Raw genomic sequence first — 17,659 nt, 5'->3', positions numbered from 1 at the left:
CAAAAGGGTGAATGGAGAATGAATGCATGGAAAGGCAGTTCAGAGACCCTGGACTTTCAACAGTACATAGCATTCAGGCCTCCTAAAATAAGTTACTTCAATCCATGTCATTGACAAGAAGCACTGCTCACTTCAAAGACTCAGTGATGACTAAATGACTATCTGGGGGTGGGAAGATGTAAAGAAAGAGGGCGTGACAAGGCAATGCCATCCTCATTTTCAGCCCTTGGGTAGCTATTTCCAGACAGTTGGCCTGACTGGCTGCTCATAACATCAATCACAGATCTAACTGCAGAAGGGACCTCACTGGCACTCTAGTCCAATTTCCTTATATTTTTTTTCAGGTGAGGAAATTGTGCCTAAGGTCTCATAGGTAGTAAGCTGGAGTGGCAGAATTTGAACACAGGTTCTCTAATTTTGTAGCCATTATTTCTGCACCCCCCCCCCCCAACCCTTTTCTAATTTTCTTTACAGGTAAACCATATTTTGAGGATCATTCATCCATTTATTCACTAAAGCACTAATTAACTGTCTACTTTGTGCTAGACACTGTATATACAATTGTACACTACTCAAAATTTTTTTCTTGGGGGGTTGGAAAGGTCTGGACAGCTAGAGGGGAACATCTCCTCATCAGGATCCAAATTAAAGTCTCAAACAATTCACTTGTCCTTAATGATATGCCTTAGCATCTCACATAAAGCTAATTTAAACTGTTTCTAGGAAGAACCACAGAACTGAGGATATTTACAGAGTATTTCTAGGTACATCCGTTGTGAAGGTAGGAGGATGTGTGCTATAAAAACCAACGGAAGGCAGGCTCATGCCCCAGACCCCAGGGCTCTTACTTCCCTGGGCTTTAATGTTCTACTGCTGCTAGATGAGATCATGTGTGACTAGAAAGGGATAGGAGTCCTTGGATTCTTGGCTTTCTGAATTAATTCAAGGAAATTATGACCTCTCCATTTCTATGCATTTCAAAGAATGCTGCTGCTTTCTAGAAATCTATAGTTGCTCTTTTTCTTTGAAAATAGCAGGATGAATACTAGATCTATATCCCAAAGACACCAAAAAAGGGGGGAGAGAGAAGGATCTATTTGTACAAAAATATTTATAGCAGCTCTTTTTGTGATGGCCAAGAACTGGAAATCAAAGGGATGCCCATCAATTGGGGAATGGCAGAACAAGCTGTGGTATATGAATGCAATCGAATATTATTGTGCTATAAGAAATGACAAGCAGGCTGATTTCACAAATTATCTGGAAAGACTTACATGAACTGATGCATAGTGAAGTGAACAGAACAGGAGAACACTGTACACAGTAACAGCAATACTGTTGGATGAAGAACTGTGAATGACTTAACTATTCTTAGCAATATAATGATCCAAGACAATCCCAAAAGACTAATGATGAAGCATGCTATCCACCTCCAGAGAAAGAATTGATGTTGTCTGAATACAGAATGAAGCATGCTACTTTTCACTTTCTTTCTTTAATTCTTTTTATTTTATTTGAGTATTCCTATACAAAATTACTAATATGGAAATGTTTTCCATGATTGCACACATGCGTAACCTATATCTTATTGCTTACTGTCTCAGGGAGTAGGAAGGAGTTAGAGGGATAGACTTTGGCACTCAAAAAAAACCCCCCAATGTTGAAAAAATGGTTTTAACTGTAATTGGGGGGGGGAATATATTAAAAAATAAAGTAGGATGGCTAAAATGACTGATGGTTTTATATACACATGCATATAAACATCCACATACATATATGTATACACATATTGTTTAATCATTTCATTCGTGTCTGACTCTCTATGACTCCATTTGGGGTTTTCTTGGCAAAGACACTGGAGTGGTTTGCCATTTCTTTCTCTAGCTCCTCTGACAGATGAAGAAACTGAGGCAAACAGGGTGAAGTGACTTGTCCAGAGTCATTCAGCTCATAAGTGTCTGAGGCTGGCCTGGAACTCAGGTTCTCTTGATTCCAGGGCTAGCATTCAATCCACTGCATCACCTAGCTGCCCTATACACATACACACATATACAGAGGGAGTATTATATATAAATATATGTATTTGATGCGTCTGTTATAGAGTGGAACAATTCAGTGGTCCTTAGGGTTCAGCAGCTGGGAAGACAGCAAACCCAGGAATTCTCAGTGTATGCTGGCAAGTATTATGTGAGATGATGATGATGTCCATGTTGCATGGAGAAGAAGGGAGGAGAGGGAGATAACCACATTTATAATAGAGACTACAGGAAAAAATGCAGGCAGGGGAATTGGATTTAGTTGGCTCGGTCCCAGAAGGCAGAACCAGGAGCAGTGAGTGGAAATTATCAAAAGGCAAGCACAAGCTTGCTCTGTGAAAGGGCTTCCTAACATATCAAAATATCCAGGTATGGCGGGAGCCACACCAGGAGGTGACATATCAGCAGGGGCTTCCTTCCTGGGAAGTCTTCAAACACAGAAAGGCTGGATGACACGTTGTTGGGTCATTTACTGATATCAGAGATTAAGATGGAGAAGGCATTGTTCTTCAGAGACTGGCTACCTGCTTGAAGTGACTTTCATACTTCTCTGATTTTTGAAGCACCCCCCTGATGTCAGTACAGATTTTCTTTGAAAGAGATAGATCAAATTCATTCTTAGGGTTAGAGATTTAGAGCTAGAAGGGAGTTTGGAAGTCATCTAGCTCATCTTACAGATGAGGAAAGTGAGGCCATGGTAAGTTAAATGATTTTTCCCCAGGGCTCTCACGCTGGAGAAAATTAGAAAAAACCCTAACTCCGCTCTTTAGAAGCCAGGCTCACCCAGGACTGAGGGCAGCTAGATGGTGCAGTGGGCTTAGAACCTGAAAGACTTATCTTCATGAATTCAAATCTAGCCTCAGACACTAGCTATGTGACCCTGGATAAATCAATTCACACTGTTTGCCTCAGTTTCCTCATCTGTAAAATGAGCTGGAGAAGGAAATGTCAAACTACTCCAGTATCTCTGCCAAGAAAATCTCCAAGTGAGGTCACAGAGAGTTGGACATGACTGGAAAAATGGATGGTGCATCCCACAGTACTGAACCTATTTGTTCCAGTGTGAGTCCTAAGTTGGGGCCCCTTAGTGGGAGAAGATGCACTTGTCCCCTGGGTCAGTGGGTGTGTCAAGACAAATAAAACAACAGGCCTAGGAGATTGAACCAATTAACTTGTTCTGACCCTGAAAAGTGTGGTTTTTTCCCAAAGAATAAGTCTCTGATATCAACTTGTATATTTATCTTTTATTTTCTTACATAAAGAGAGTTCAGGAAAAATTCCAATTTTTTAAGTTTTCTTGTGCACCAGAATAAAAAGTTTACTGTAGTTGTAGAGGTTAACAAAGGGTTTTGTTAATGTAGAGGTGTTAGGGCAACAATAATTTCATTAAATTCTATTTCAATGAAATTGAAATGCACACATGTCATATACCTTTGTAGAATGAAAAGTGACTTCAATCAATGAATATTTACTGAGCACCTAGTATGGCTAAGTGTAGTGAACTATGGAATATAATTAGAGGAAGAATCTGGGGTCCATAAACCTGGTTTTTAAAACAAATGTATTTACAATTTTATTTCAGCATAAGTGGTTTTCTTCGTAACCTTAAACATTTTATTTTATGAACTTAAAAACATTTTTCTGGGATGGGGTTCATAGGCTTTACCAGACTGTCCTAGGGGCTAATGATAATAATAACAATAATAAATAGCATTTATTTAGTGCCCTAAGGTTTGCAAATCACTTTACAAATATTTATTTATTTTATCCTCACAAAAATGCCAGGAGGCAGGTGCAATTATGAACTCCATGTCACAGATGAAGAAATTCAGGTAGATGGAGATTAAGTGACATCCCCAGGGACACATAGCTAGTGTTTGAGGACAGATTTAAATTCAGGTCTTCCTGACTTTGGGCCCGGGGCTCTATCCACTGCAACGTAACTGGTGTATAATACAAAAAAGATTAAGACTTCTGCCATAGGGCTTAAATAATTAAAAGAAAAAAACTGAGAACTGAGCTTTCTTAGTTATCAAACGACTCCTAGAATACCAGTAAACTAAAAAAGTTAAATCTCTTTAATTTATTCCAAAGATTTTATGTCTACTAACGCAAGAATTAAAGTTTAGTTTTAGACTTTTAATTAAGTCTCCAAAAACTCTAGAGCTAGTCTACAGTAGCTCTAAGACATTACCTTATTACAAGGAGATCTTCTTTCAAAACCAGAACCAGTAGAGGGAGTCTATCTCTTCAAGGAAAGGCTTGCTGTAATTATCATGAATGGTAAATCCTCCAATTTACAGAAAGCTTCAGCCACAAAGGTTAACCCTCCAAAATATCTGTTTTCAAATAGCTTAAAGATAACTAGAGGTTTGGGGAAACAACTGTGTTGCAGAAGTAATGAAGATTTCCACCTTACTGGTGCTGTAGAAAAGGGCTGGAAGGAGGAACTCTCTCATATGAAAGCGCTGGACATACAGAAAGTTGCTGTAAATTAAATTTTGCAGAAAACATGTGACTAATTGGCCCTAATGGGAATAGATGTAGCATGCATTAGTGGGATCTGTCAATTAGTGCTAGAAAACTGCCTGGTTGGTGCTGGGTTTCCCTAAAGGATCATGCTAAACTTACTGCTTGAATTTCCTAGATTAAGACAAAAAAAAAAAAGACATCTATCTACAAAAAGACAGCCCTTCAGCTTGTGATGGCAAATGCTCTTTGAATTTTATGTCATGTATTAGCCATGGAAATGACACAAAGTTACACATTTTAGAACCAAGACAACAAAATTTTACTTTGCAAAGAGTATAAACAGATACACAACTTTGAAATGATACATTTCTTTTATCTTCCTGTCTGCCTTCTCCCTTGCTACTTGTGTGTCCTTGGGGAAGTCTCTGCACCTAAACTCAGTTGACTAGAAGACCTCAAGATTCCTGTCTCTGTGATCCTTTGATTTAGTCTGACCTTTCATTTTACAGATGAATAAAATGGGGACATCCCCTTTCTGTATAGTCAAGGCTATGGTTTTTCCAGCAGCAATGTATGGCTGTGAGAGATGCACTATAAGGAAAGCTGGTGCTGCAAAATCAGTGCTTTCATATTGGGGTGCTAGAGAAAACTTTTGACAGTCCTTTGGACAGCAAGGAGATCCAATCAGTCAATACTGAAGAAATTAATTCAGGCTATTTACTAGAAGGTCAAATACTGAAGCTGAAGCTTAAATACTTTGGCCACAAAATGAGAAGAAGGGACTCATTGGAAAAGACCTTGATATTGGGAAAGCCAATGGCAGAGGATGAGATGATGTCATGGAAACAATAAACATGAACTTGGACAGACTTTGAGAAACAGTGGAGGACAGAAGAGCCTGGTGTGCTATGGTCCATGGGGTCATGAAGAGTTAGATACGACTGAACAATAACAACAAAAAATGGGGACACCTGAAGTCCTCTCTTCTTTGAATTCCTGCAGTATTCATTGTTTTTACCAATTAATTTGGCACTTCTGGAAGATTTGCGTTTTTTTTTTTTTAATCTATGTTCTCTCTTCTCAACTCAATTGAGAGCTTCCTGAGGGCCAATAATAATGGTTTACGGTCCTTGCCTGGCTCAGTGCTCAGCATACAGTAGGCATCAAATAAATGATGCCAGATGCTACTAATCTGAATAAGAATAGAAATACACATTCTGTGTATTTAGCCAGACACAGTGACTAACTCTCTCTTCGCAGACTTTTTTTTTATGGTCTCAGAAGCTACGGTGGTAAAAACGTCCCATATCTATGAAGGTCACTTAAAAAAAAACCATTCTTAGTAACGAGAAGGTGAGGGCTTAAAGGCTTGGCCATGAAATCTGGAGTTTAACACATTGCCCCACCGCAGACAGAGGTGCTGATGGTGTTCTGGAACAGGCCTCGATTACGGCTAGGAACAAATACAGTAACACTATAGGGTGAAGATGAGAGTGTAAGTCTGAAACAGGAGAAGAAAAATGGAACCAGATTCAGAAATATAATTCTCGCTGTTCTAGTCATGTCAGACTCTTTGTGACCCTATTTAGGGTTTTCTTGGCAGAGACACTGCAGTAGTTTGCCATTTCCTTCTCCAGCTCATTTGACAGATGAGGAACTGAGGCAAATAGTTGGTTAAGTGACTTACCCAGGATCACACAGCTAGTAAGTGTCTGAGGTTAGATTTTAACTCAGGAAGATAAGTCTTCCTGACTCTAGTCCCACAGCTCTATCCATTATACCACCTAGCTGCCCATCAATTCTCATAAAAGCTCATAAAACTTAAAAAAAATTCAGTCATTTCCCTCCAAAATCAAAAGTCTAATTGCACTTTTGAAGTACTCTACATAACCTTAGCCACCTTCCAGAGAGGCCAGTTATAAAAAAAGCCATGATCTAAGACAGCTCAGTGTGAGGCTGTTGCACCATGAAGACACTCATAAGGAAAATCCGTCTGAGTGAAGGGGTAAAGCCACAAATAGTGACAACACCACATATCAGCTGATCCTGTAGGCTTACAGAGAGGCTGTGATGATTGCCCTGTGGGGAAGGGATCAGTGGTGGCTTACTGGTGTGTTAAGGATGGAGGCCCAATCCCTAGCATCATCCTTCAGATCTGAAGGACAGAGACTATTAAAGTCCTTACACATAGCATGGATGGGCAGCATGGAACAAGGCACACAGCACTACATTGGGAGTCAGCAAGATCTGGGTTCGAATCCTGCCTCTGCCACTTACTAGGGTGTGTGACAACCTCAGCTTAGGTTTCCTCATCTTTAAAATGGGAATAAGGACAGACCCTCCCTCATGGAGTTGTTGTGTGGATCAAACCAGGTAACATATGTAAATTGGTCTATAAATACTAGCTATTTTTATTTTAAAGTAATTTTTTGATATCTTTTCTTTTTACATCACATCTCTCTGTCTCTGTCTCTCTTTCCTTCCCAGAAATTTATCATTTATAGCAAAGAATACAAAACAGGAAAAGGGAATTTTAAAAAAAAAAGCTCTAACCAACATATTTTTTAAAAGGCTGATGTTTCATTCAGGCTTTGGAGTCAAGTTTACTCATCATCATTTCACAGCATTCAGCATTGGTGGTGGTGGTGGTAGTTGTAACATTTTCCATCTACATTGTTGTGGACATTTCACATTCTTTTCCTAGTCCTTCTCACATCACTCTGTACACGTCTTTTAATGCTTCTCTGTAATCATCTTATGGTTTCTAATAATATCATCATATTCCATTACATGTATGTGCCACAATATATTTCATTATTATCTATTTGATGGGCATCTACTTTGTTTCTTAGTTCTTTGCTACTGTAAAAAGTGTTCCTAAATATATTTTGGGGCAGATGGGGCTTCTCTTTTTGTTAGTGACCTCCTTTCCTTGGCTTGGCTCAAAGGGTATGGATATTTTAGTCACTTTCTTCCTATAATTCCAAATTGCTCTCCAGAATAGCTGCTGGACTAATTCATGGCTCCAGCAACAATGTATTAGTATAACTGTCATTCCACAACCCTTCCATCACAGATTCTTTCCATCTTTTTTTTCATTTTGGCTGGTTTGTTCAGCTAGTATGGTTGTCCAATTCAAGAAATGTTTATTGACTACATAAAGGCACCACAGTAGCCACTAAAGATGAGCAAGGAACAGTTTTTGCCTTATAATAAAGGTAGTAACACAATAGCCAGTGGTTTAAGTGGTTTAAGATTTTCAGTGAGTGGTCAGGGATGCTCAGAGCCTCGGAATTAGGAAGATCTGTACTGGGTGACCCTGGGCAAATCACTTAACACTTTGGAATTTCGATCAACTTTTTAAGACTACAAAGGGCAAAGCAACTGCTTATGTGGAGAATTTCCCCATTGGGAGTTGGCTACATGAATGAAATCAAAGGTCTGCAAAGCAAGTACTTGAAAGTCACTGGATCCCGCAAGACTACCACGAGGTAGATGCTATTACCATCTCCCCCATTTTACAGCTGTGGAAACTGAGGTCTGCAATTCACTAGGGCAAAACTTAACTACAAAAGGTTCTCATAGGCAATACTTTTCTCTGGAAGTTGTACAAGAAAGGACAAAGCCTCAGGCTTCCCCTGAGTTATAAGCATCTCAGAAATAAAGGAGAGGGAAATGGAATGGTATGGGATAAGTTTTTTCCTGGCTCTACCTCCCGTTACATATGGATCTGTCAAAATGAATTCTCCATCCATGTCTTTAAAATGACCAAGCAGAAGAGAAATCCCATTACATAACGTGAGTAAAATTACATAAAATTATGTATACTCAAAAGGCAATTAAGTCCATATTCTATATTTTAAATTCTGAGGTGAAATTGGAAGCCTAGATATACGATTCCATTCTCCCTCTCCCCACAAAAGCCTTTATGATGAGAAGCCAATTGTTTCATGGCTGTCTGAAGAATCAAAAAATTATTTTAAATGATATAAAAGGTCTTTGAAAAGGGCCTCACATATGAAGTGATTACAGTGTGTTTTAAATATTGCAGGGTCGGGCTTCTGGGGGCTGGGAGGACTCTTAGTTTTATTTTAAAAGGTGAAGGGAAGGAGGTCCTTTATTGGGACATTCCAAAGGGAGAAACAACAGTGCTGAAGGTACCTCCTATTACCAGTCTGCCTATCCCTGGCACTGGATTAGCCAAAAGGACAAAGAGATAAGAACAATAGTACTGGTTACCAACAACCTGAAGATAAAGCTGTCTTCTGGGTTCTGATTAAGGGACAGCATTCTACACATTCTTTTGACTTGGGGAGAAAGTTTCACTAAGAGCAGCCACTCTGTTACAGGGGAAACCCTGGTGAACCATCCTGCTGCTCTCCAATGCCAGTGGGAGATATGCCCCCTCTTTTCTCCTCCTGCTGCCTCTTCCTCTTCTTCTTCCGTGATCACAGCCTTTTTTCCTCTGGCTAGACAATTAGGGTTCCCCAAGGAAGCCTCAATGTATATGACCCAAAGGAAAGAGCAGCTTTGTGCCGGGAGGATTTTGTGGCTGGAAGCCAATGTTTACAATCCCCTGGGTGGGAAACACAGGGTGAAAGGCTGTGGATGGCAGGCTTTAAAAAAAAAAAAAGCCTTTGCTGTTGCCGACAATGACCTTCTGCCTCTGTTTTCAGAGTGGCTCTCTGGTTAACCCTTTGGGTTCTGTGTGTGTGTTGGTAGCTGGGGAAGAAGACGAAGAAAAAAAGCAAGCCTGCAATAGGTTTCTCCACTAAGCAGCTCCCTAGAACACATGCTTCAGCTTTTGATGTCAAGATGAGTAGCCACCAAACCCACTGGGCTCAGGAAGCCAGGCAGGCTACCAGCTCCCTGGCCATGGCTCAGTGTGGTTGGGGAGCTGGAGGTGCCAGGGCCACTGTGTTCTACAAAGTGAAAGTTTCCAGCGTTAGGCAGGCTGTGGGACTTGAGCTTACAGGGATTGTGAAACATGAGCACACTGAGTCTCCAGGGGAGAAGGAAGCATCCAATTTATGCAGAAATGCTCTTTTCCCTGGCTGGGCCAATGAAATCCGGGCTAGTGGCAGTGGGGGCTTCCGACTGGGATCCTCTGAGTAGAACAGTGCTTAAAATGAAAGCCAGGCTAAATTGCTAACATCCCCACTCCAGAGGAGCTGAACAGAAACAGGCAAGAGCAGAGAAGGAATGAGGGGGTTAGCCGTCTACTCCCCTCTCCCCCTCCCACCACATTTGTGGAGCTGATGTCAACTCAAATTTGAGCCCACAGACCTCACAGAGCATACTTCTCCCATGCATTTCTCAGGTATTATTTTATAACAGAAATCTGTATACACATCCTAGGATTTACAGTAGATATAGCAGGGCACCTTCACTTTATAGATGAGGAGACAGAAGTGATTTGTTCCAGGATCATAGCTCTGCAGCTGAAAGGGAGGTCACTTAGCCCTCTTCATTTCACATTAAAGGGGCAAAAACCAAAACCAAAAGCAAAACTCCAAGCACTTATTAATGCCAGGCACCATGCTAAGTGCTTTACAGACGCAGTCTCCTTTGATTCTCATGACAACCTGGGAGGTAGGTGCTATATCCCCATTTTATAGCTAAGCAAACTGAGTAAGACAGAGGTTAAATGATCTGCCCAGGACCAAAGAGCAAGTAAGTGTCTAAGGCTGGATCTGAACTCAGATCTTCCTGACTCCAGGCCCACGGCTTTATCCACTGCATCACCTAGCTGCCTCTCGCTAACCTCAGGTAGATTCGATGAGTGAAAGTTCTCTACCTATGGGAACTTACTTCATAATACCTGGACAACATGAGATCTTCCTCTTAAAGACTAGAAGGTGCATGAAGCCAGGGACCTTGTATTTCTTGACTTCATTGAATGCTTACATATAGTAGGCTCTGAATAACTGTTGGCTGAATTAAATTGAATCTGTTCCTGCTACGACCAGCAAGTGAAGATTCCATAGCAGCTGGGTAGTACCACCAATCAATCAATAAGATTTATTAAGTACCAACCAAGTGCCAGGTGCTGGGAATAACAAATTCAAAGAATGAAAGAATTCTTACTTACAAGTTTACATTCTAATTGGGAGGACACTAATGGAATATAAAGAGATTAAACACAAAACTGTTAAACATAAAAAAGTCATTTGGGAGGGAGGGTGCTAGAGACTGGGGAGAGTCACGATGCAGGTAGCATCACGGAAGGGAGAGAATCTACGAAATGAAGGGAAGGAGCGCGTTCCAGGTCTGATGGATGGCTGGTTCCCAAGCACACAGAGAGAGATGATATATCCAGGGGAGGACCAAAGAGATGAACTGTTTGGCTGGGTTACAGAGTGCATGTGTGTGTGTGGGGGTGACACACAGTGAGGCTAGAACGATCCTGCACAAGGCTTGAAAACGCGGAACAGAAGAGTTTATTTTTGATCTTAGAGTCCATAGCAAGCCACTGAAGCTGACTGAGGAGAAGAGCAACATCACTGGATTTGGACTTACAGAAAGTAACTTTGGTGAAAAGATGTAGGATGGGCTAAGGCGGGGAGAGACTTGAGGCTCAGAGAGCAATGAGACTGTAGAAATAATCTAGGGCAATGACGATGAGATCGTGGACCAAGGCTGTGGCTGCGGAAGTAGAGAGAAGAGGGCAGAGACAAGAGACGCTGTAGAGACAGCAGGGCAAGATCTGACAACTGACTTGTATATGGTGAGGGAGAGTGAGCAGTTAAGGATAAATCAAGGTAACAAATCCTTGTTGCGGTACCTTCGACAGAAATAGAGAAGTTCAGAAGGGGCATGTATTTGGAGGGAAGGATAATGAGTTAAGTTCTGGACGTGTTGAGTCTGAGACGCCTAAGAGACAGTCACAGACAGACAGTTTGAGACGCCTAAGAAACAGGCCCCATTTAACTATTCCCCACCAAAAATGGCACCCAATGGCCAACATCATTTAAGTTCTCCAAACTTGTTTGTTTAAATGACACAGGAATGGTGCCATTAACCAGAATCGGCATTATGCCACGGATAGATGCTGATGCTTGCTCCTAGAAGCGCCATGATTTTTTTTTGGTGGGGTAGAAAGTGCAGTTATAATGTTACGTATCATAATTACCCAGAGCATAAGAACGTCAAAGCAATTTGAACGAGAAGACGCTAACACCTATCTGGTATTTTGTTGTCTATTTCAAAATGAATGAATGAAGACAGCTTTGGAACTCTTTGCCCTGGGCCTGAGCTGTCCTTATCGGTGAGAGTGAATGAATGCAAACTCACCTAACCCACTCCCTGTAGCTGGTCCCAGGCCAGGCTTCATGCCATCCATCTATCCCAGACATCAGATATTTTGCTATCCGCACTGCTGCTGCATACTTAGCACACAGTAGGCATTTAATGAATACTTACCAACTAGGCAGCTAGTTGGTACAACGGATAGAATATTGGGCCTGGAGTCAGAAACACCTGAGTTCAAATCCAGCCTTAGAAACATACTACCTATGTGGCCCTGGGCAAGTCACTTAACCTCTGCCTCACTCAGTTTTCTCAATTGCAAAATGGGGATAATAAAAGCACCTATCTCCCAGATTATTGTAAGGATCAAATAAGATAATATTTGTAAAGTACTTAGTAGAGCCATGGCACATAGTAGGTGCTTAATCAATAATCATTCTCTTTCTTTCATTCATCAATTCAAGTTCCTTGAGGGTAGGGGGCCACTTTGTTTTGGTCTTTCTATAACTCCAGTGCTTAAGTATAGTTCCTCACACATAGTAGGTTCTTTAAATATATATATATATTACATACAAATTTTTATTTTCCAATTACACGTAAAAACATTTTTAAACATTTGCTTTTTTAAATTTTGAGTTCCAAATCCTCTCCCTCCCTCTGCTCTGTGATTTTATATATATATGTAAAACAGGCTCTTAATAAACGCTTGAATGAATGAGGTCCTCCCAAAAGTTCTATGACATATAACCTACCCCAAGGGCACCCCAATAAGGTGCAAACCAAACGTGTAAAGTATCATGGGTGTGAAATGCTGGGAGTCCAAAGAACTGAAGCTCTGGGTAATTGTAATCCACTTCATCTGACTGCCCCTATAGGACACTGGTACTAGGAATGGTGTGCCATCGCCATGGCAATGGAATGGTAATCGCCATGGAAAGGAATATTAAAAATCTGATTGGCCTGTAAGAATTTTTGTAGGCTAAAAAAAAATGTAGAAACACTTTCCATGACATCACCATCATTACTGTTTTCACTGGGTGCAGAGCACATTTAATTACTTGGGAGGTGGAGGGAGAAAGTTTGATGGGTCAGAATAAATTCTCCCTTCCATTAAAATGGTTTCAAACTCTAAGGGAGTTTTTAAAAGGGAAGAAGAAAATTACAGAGAAAAATGGTGGCAAAGTAGATGGAGTAGTTACGGTCAATAGGGTTAGAGTCAGAGAACCTGGATTCTAATCCTGGCTGAGCAAAAAGCTGGGTGATGCAATGGATAAATGGCTCAGCCTAGAGTCAAGAAGATGTGAGTTTAAATCTGGCCTCAGGCACCTACTAGCTGGGTGACCCTGGGCAAGTCACTTAACCTTAGTTTCCTCAACTATAAAATGAGCTGGAGAAGGAAACGGCAAACCACTTCAGTATCTTTGCCAAGAAAATCCCAGATGGACTCATGAAGAGTCAGACGTGACTGAAACAACTGAACAACAACAAAACCTTAGACATGACAATTGACCTCTCTGGGACTTAGTCCTTCACCTATAAAATAAAGGGGTTAGACAAGGTCACATATGATTCTATATAAGACATGAAAATCTCATACATATCTTACTTCTACAATCCTATGATTAACATGGCTCTTTTGGGAATCTAACATTCAAACATGGATGGATCCTTCCTTTGGTTATACTGAGATTACCTGCTGATCCACGGACTTGATGAATTTACACTTTTTTTTTTGTAATTACTATAAAGTATATCAATTCTTTCATCGTCTCTTTGTCTTCTACTCAGGTGGAGAATAGGTCTAGTTAGAATCCCAGTGTCTTTAGACTAATAGACATTTAATGAATGCTTTTGATGATTATAGTGATTTACCATTCTAGCATCTCCAAGAACATTTAACAACAATCTTCGAGACCACCCCTCCTCTTTCATGTACACACCAAGCCTAGTCTGTTATTACTGTTCCATTCCTTACCATGGCAGAGCTTCCTGGTGGCTGAGTAAACACACAAAACTACATGCAAAGGAAAAACCAAAAAGATGTCTCATAACTTTCAAGATCACTTCAAGATATAGAACACGTGCAGATCATAGCAAAACTATACAAAAGACAAGAGCGAAGGGAGGGAATGTTCTAAAACAGCATGATCTGGAAAGATGAAGATACTCTAAGGTATTTTATTTGATTATTGTAGACAAGAATTAAACAAACACCCTATTGTAGGTAACTAGAAGCTATAAGATCCTTCATTTTTTAAGCGGGGGAAAATGCTGGCTTCACATTCCTGTTAGTGATCTCTCTTCTCCTTGAGCAGTACAAACAGTAGCTCAATAAAGGGTCTTCAAACTTCAGTGGGGGAATATTCCCATATCGTTATTTCACATTCGATTTTTTAACAGAATCTGGAAACAGTCACCCGTCCTATCACAACTGTTTTGGCACAAAGGTAAGAAAACATTTCACTTCTTGCGAAGTTTAAAAGCGTGGGGTCTCTTTTTTCCCCCTAAGCTTAGAAAAACTATTTCTATTTGGCATCTGCATAAATGAATCTTTTTTTTCTTTAAAGAAGAAAGTTGTGAAATCAAAGACAATAATTGCTGCCATCTTTTTGATAGGGTAACTACACATCATTTATTAAAAAAAAAAAGTTTTCAGGCAGGGAGCGGTTAGAGGCAATTTTCTAAATCCTAATGGGCCAGAAGCGTTCCCAAAGCTTTAATTTTTGCAGCAAAATCATTAGATGTATGCAGGAACAACTGAGCTGCTCGATGCGCAGCAGAGAGTTAGAGCTATCCAAGAGGAGCCAAAATATGCACAGCTCGGAGGAATGTTACGGGGGGGCCTGTCTCAGTGAACAAAGCAAGCTCAGTTTGGCTCTTTCTCCCTCGTGCTACCACATCCGCACATCGTTAGTTGGAAAATTCCAGATCTATGCTGTAATTTTTTGTGCCTCTGCCCCCCACTCCCCCCTGCCATCGGGGCTTTAATGTCCAGATGCCATTTTTTCTTTCTTATCTGTCCCTGTTTGGTTCTTTGCCAGCTGTAGTCAACAATTAATGCAGCAGAAGAAAAATACAGTACACTCCCTGGCAACTGGCAGAGTTTCACAGGAAATACCAAATAAAAACTTTATTATGTATTGTTTAACCATTTTGTTTGCCTGTAGGCCACCCCGTTGTTGGTGTGTGTAATGTAGACAAGCGCGCTTCATTTGTACGATCTGTGCGCAGGCTCATTGTGCCCAGAATCTGTCACGCACAATCATCAGCTTCAGCCTGTGGCCCTCTCAATCAAGCGAGCGGATTCATGGCAGCCGTCCAGCTCGCATTCCTTTTAATTAGTCACCTTGTGGCCCACATGTAATAATAGATAAGTAACCTCCTAATATTAGTCATTCATTTATTTTTCCAATTCATTTATAAGAGGGAGAAAAGAGAAGAAGGGGAAGAAGGAGAAGGTGATGGAGGAAGAGAAGAAAAAGGAGGAAATGAGAAAAGAGGTGAAGGAGGAGGAAGTAGAACAGGAGGAGGAAAATAAAGAGGAGAAATAGAAGAAAAGGGAAGGAAGAAAAGGAATAGAGGAAGAAAAGAAAGAGGGAGGAAAAGAAGAGAGGAGGAGGAAAAGAAGGAAGGGTGAAAGAGGAAAGGAAAGAAGAGAGGAGGAAGAGAAGGAAGAGAGAAAGGGGAGAAAAAGAAGGAAGAGGAGAGAAGAAAAGAAAGGAGAAAAAAGGAAGAGAGGAGAAAAAGAAAGTAGAGAGGAGAAAAAGAAGAGAGAAGGGGAGAAAAAGGAAAAGGAGGAGAAAAAGAAGAAAACAAAGAAGAGGAGAGAAGAGGGAGGAAATGACAGAAGATAGAGGGAAGAAAGGAAGGAAAAGTGAAGGAGGAAAGAAAGAAACAGAGAAGAGGGAAAAAAAGGAAGCGAAAACGAGGAGAAAAAGAATGAGGAGCAGAGGAAGGAGAAAGAGACTTTGGATTATGAACTGTGCACATTGCTTATTGCAAAGAATATTTCTCTACTAGCTTCTTAGCAATTTTTCAGGAAGCAATTCCAGAATCCATGGTGGGCACATGTGAGCATGTTAATGCACACGCATAAGGTTGACATGCATTTAAAAGAACCCTGGAGTCTATTATAGCTCTGTAAGTGCACTGTTTAAAATTTGGGGAAGATGGAGAAGGCTCCTGCTTGTTGCAAGAGTTTCCTCCCCTATTAACAGACCGGACTGGAAACACAGAAGCCTCACTTTCAAGTCCCTTGAAGCCTTGACATGTAAACCGGCCAAGATTTCTCAATATACTCTACAAACCGTCTGTACTAAACCTTGCTTTATGTAACTGGATGACTGATGCTGTCAAGGACTGAGAAGTAATGAACACTCGAACACACAAACCTGTACACTGGCAGCTAGGCTGCTTAGTGGATAGAGTCCTGAGCCTGGAGTCAGGGAGACCCGAGTTCAAATGCAGATGCAGACACTTAACAGCTGTGTGACCCTGGGCAAGTCTATTGGCCTCTGTTTCCTCATCTGTAAGATGAGCAGAATAGCAGAACTGCCTCTCTGAGTTGCTGTGAGGACCAAATGAGATTCTGTAAAGAGCCTGGCAAACCCTGAAGCACTATGTAAATGCCAGCCATCATTACCATTAAGAGTTCATTCAGATAAACATTTTAGGATTTAACCCAATGATGCCATGTAGGTAATTTACTATGCCTAAGTACCTAAAAGTTTCTGAACAAGGCTGAAACCTTCTCTAAGGCTAGGGTTTAAGGTACGTCTTCTCTTTTTGTATCCTCCATTGTGGCCTGCTCATTTTTAGAAATTCAGCTAAACCTAATAAACACTACATTCCCACTATATGCCAGGGACCCTACGGCGCAACCTGCCTACAAAGACAAAGATGAGATCGATTGGGTCTTCGGGGAATCTTAGAACCCTGGGGAGACCCTCCCTCATTCCTTGCCTCCTGAGCACATGAGGATCTAAAACATGAGACCTCATGTGGCCACTGTGTCATCTGAGGCACACTTCTATTGCCACCTGATAAAGTACCATGTGGGATCAATCACGAGTCACCTCAGAGGAACCACTCATTCTCAGGAGAGCCATGATGGATGAAAAACCATGCTTTATAAAGGGTTTCCCAGAATTGTCAGCACAGCTTTCAATTTTATTAGCTTAAAACTTCATAAGACTTCTGGGGTACTCTGTATTAATTTTATGGTAGAATTAATAATGTTCTTACTGTCCTTCCCACACACATGATTTCCCACACACATGTGAAGGGAGAGGTAATAGATAAAGAGAGGGCCTTGGTGTCAGGAAAACATGGGTTCAAATCCTGCCTCTCATATGTACCCACTGTATGACTCTGGGCATGACCCCATTAACCCCTTAGTGATCACTAAGACTATAAATTATAGAGGAACTGCATCAGTAAATGGATTCTCCACCCTTGCAGTTCCCCCAACTAATGCCATCACAAGCCCAGGCCTTTAACAAATTTCCTTAATACCTGAAGGAACCAAAATATTTTCCCAACTTGAGATTTGTAGCCTAATTTACAGGCGGGGAAATCAAGGCAACATAAATGAATTACATTCCTGGATCGGTTGAATTTATAACATTATTTATATGTGCAAAGAGCTGAGTGGAGTAACAGCAGGGGAATGCAGTAAGTACTCTACAAAAATGAGCTTTCTAGATTATGGAAGTTTTCATCTTTAAACTAAAAAAACTTATATTTTAACCATTTTTTCCCCAAGCATTTACTGAAACCCCTGAAACATTTCCCGCCCCCATGTTGGCCAAATCCATCCAACAAAGCCCCATCTGAGAGCATGTGTACATTCTGCACCTATGTTCCAGGGTGCCAAAAAGACAGAGGTAGGTTTTCTTCTCTTT

At 40.9% G+C, this 17,659-nt stretch overlaps 1 protein-coding gene across 3 annotated transcripts in view; it reads right to left on the bottom strand.

Annotated features, from left to right (window-relative positions):
* The window catches only part of CDK6 (cyclin dependent kinase 6), a 269,773-nt gene that overhangs the window by 92,765 nt on the left and 159,349 nt on the right, over positions 1–17,659 (bottom strand). The window lies entirely within an intron of this gene.

This window comes from Phascolarctos cinereus, unplaced genomic scaffold (assembly GCF_003287225.1).
Source record: "Phascolarctos cinereus isolate Bilbo 61053 unplaced genomic scaffold, phaCin_HiC Scaffold_1;HRSCAF=81, whole genome shotgun sequence".
NCBI classification, from domain to species: Eukaryota; Metazoa; Chordata; class Mammalia; order Diprotodontia; family Phascolarctidae; genus Phascolarctos; species Phascolarctos cinereus.
The sequence above is the reverse complement of the archived record's forward strand: the minus strand, read 5'-3'. Positions and strand labels throughout refer to the sequence as shown.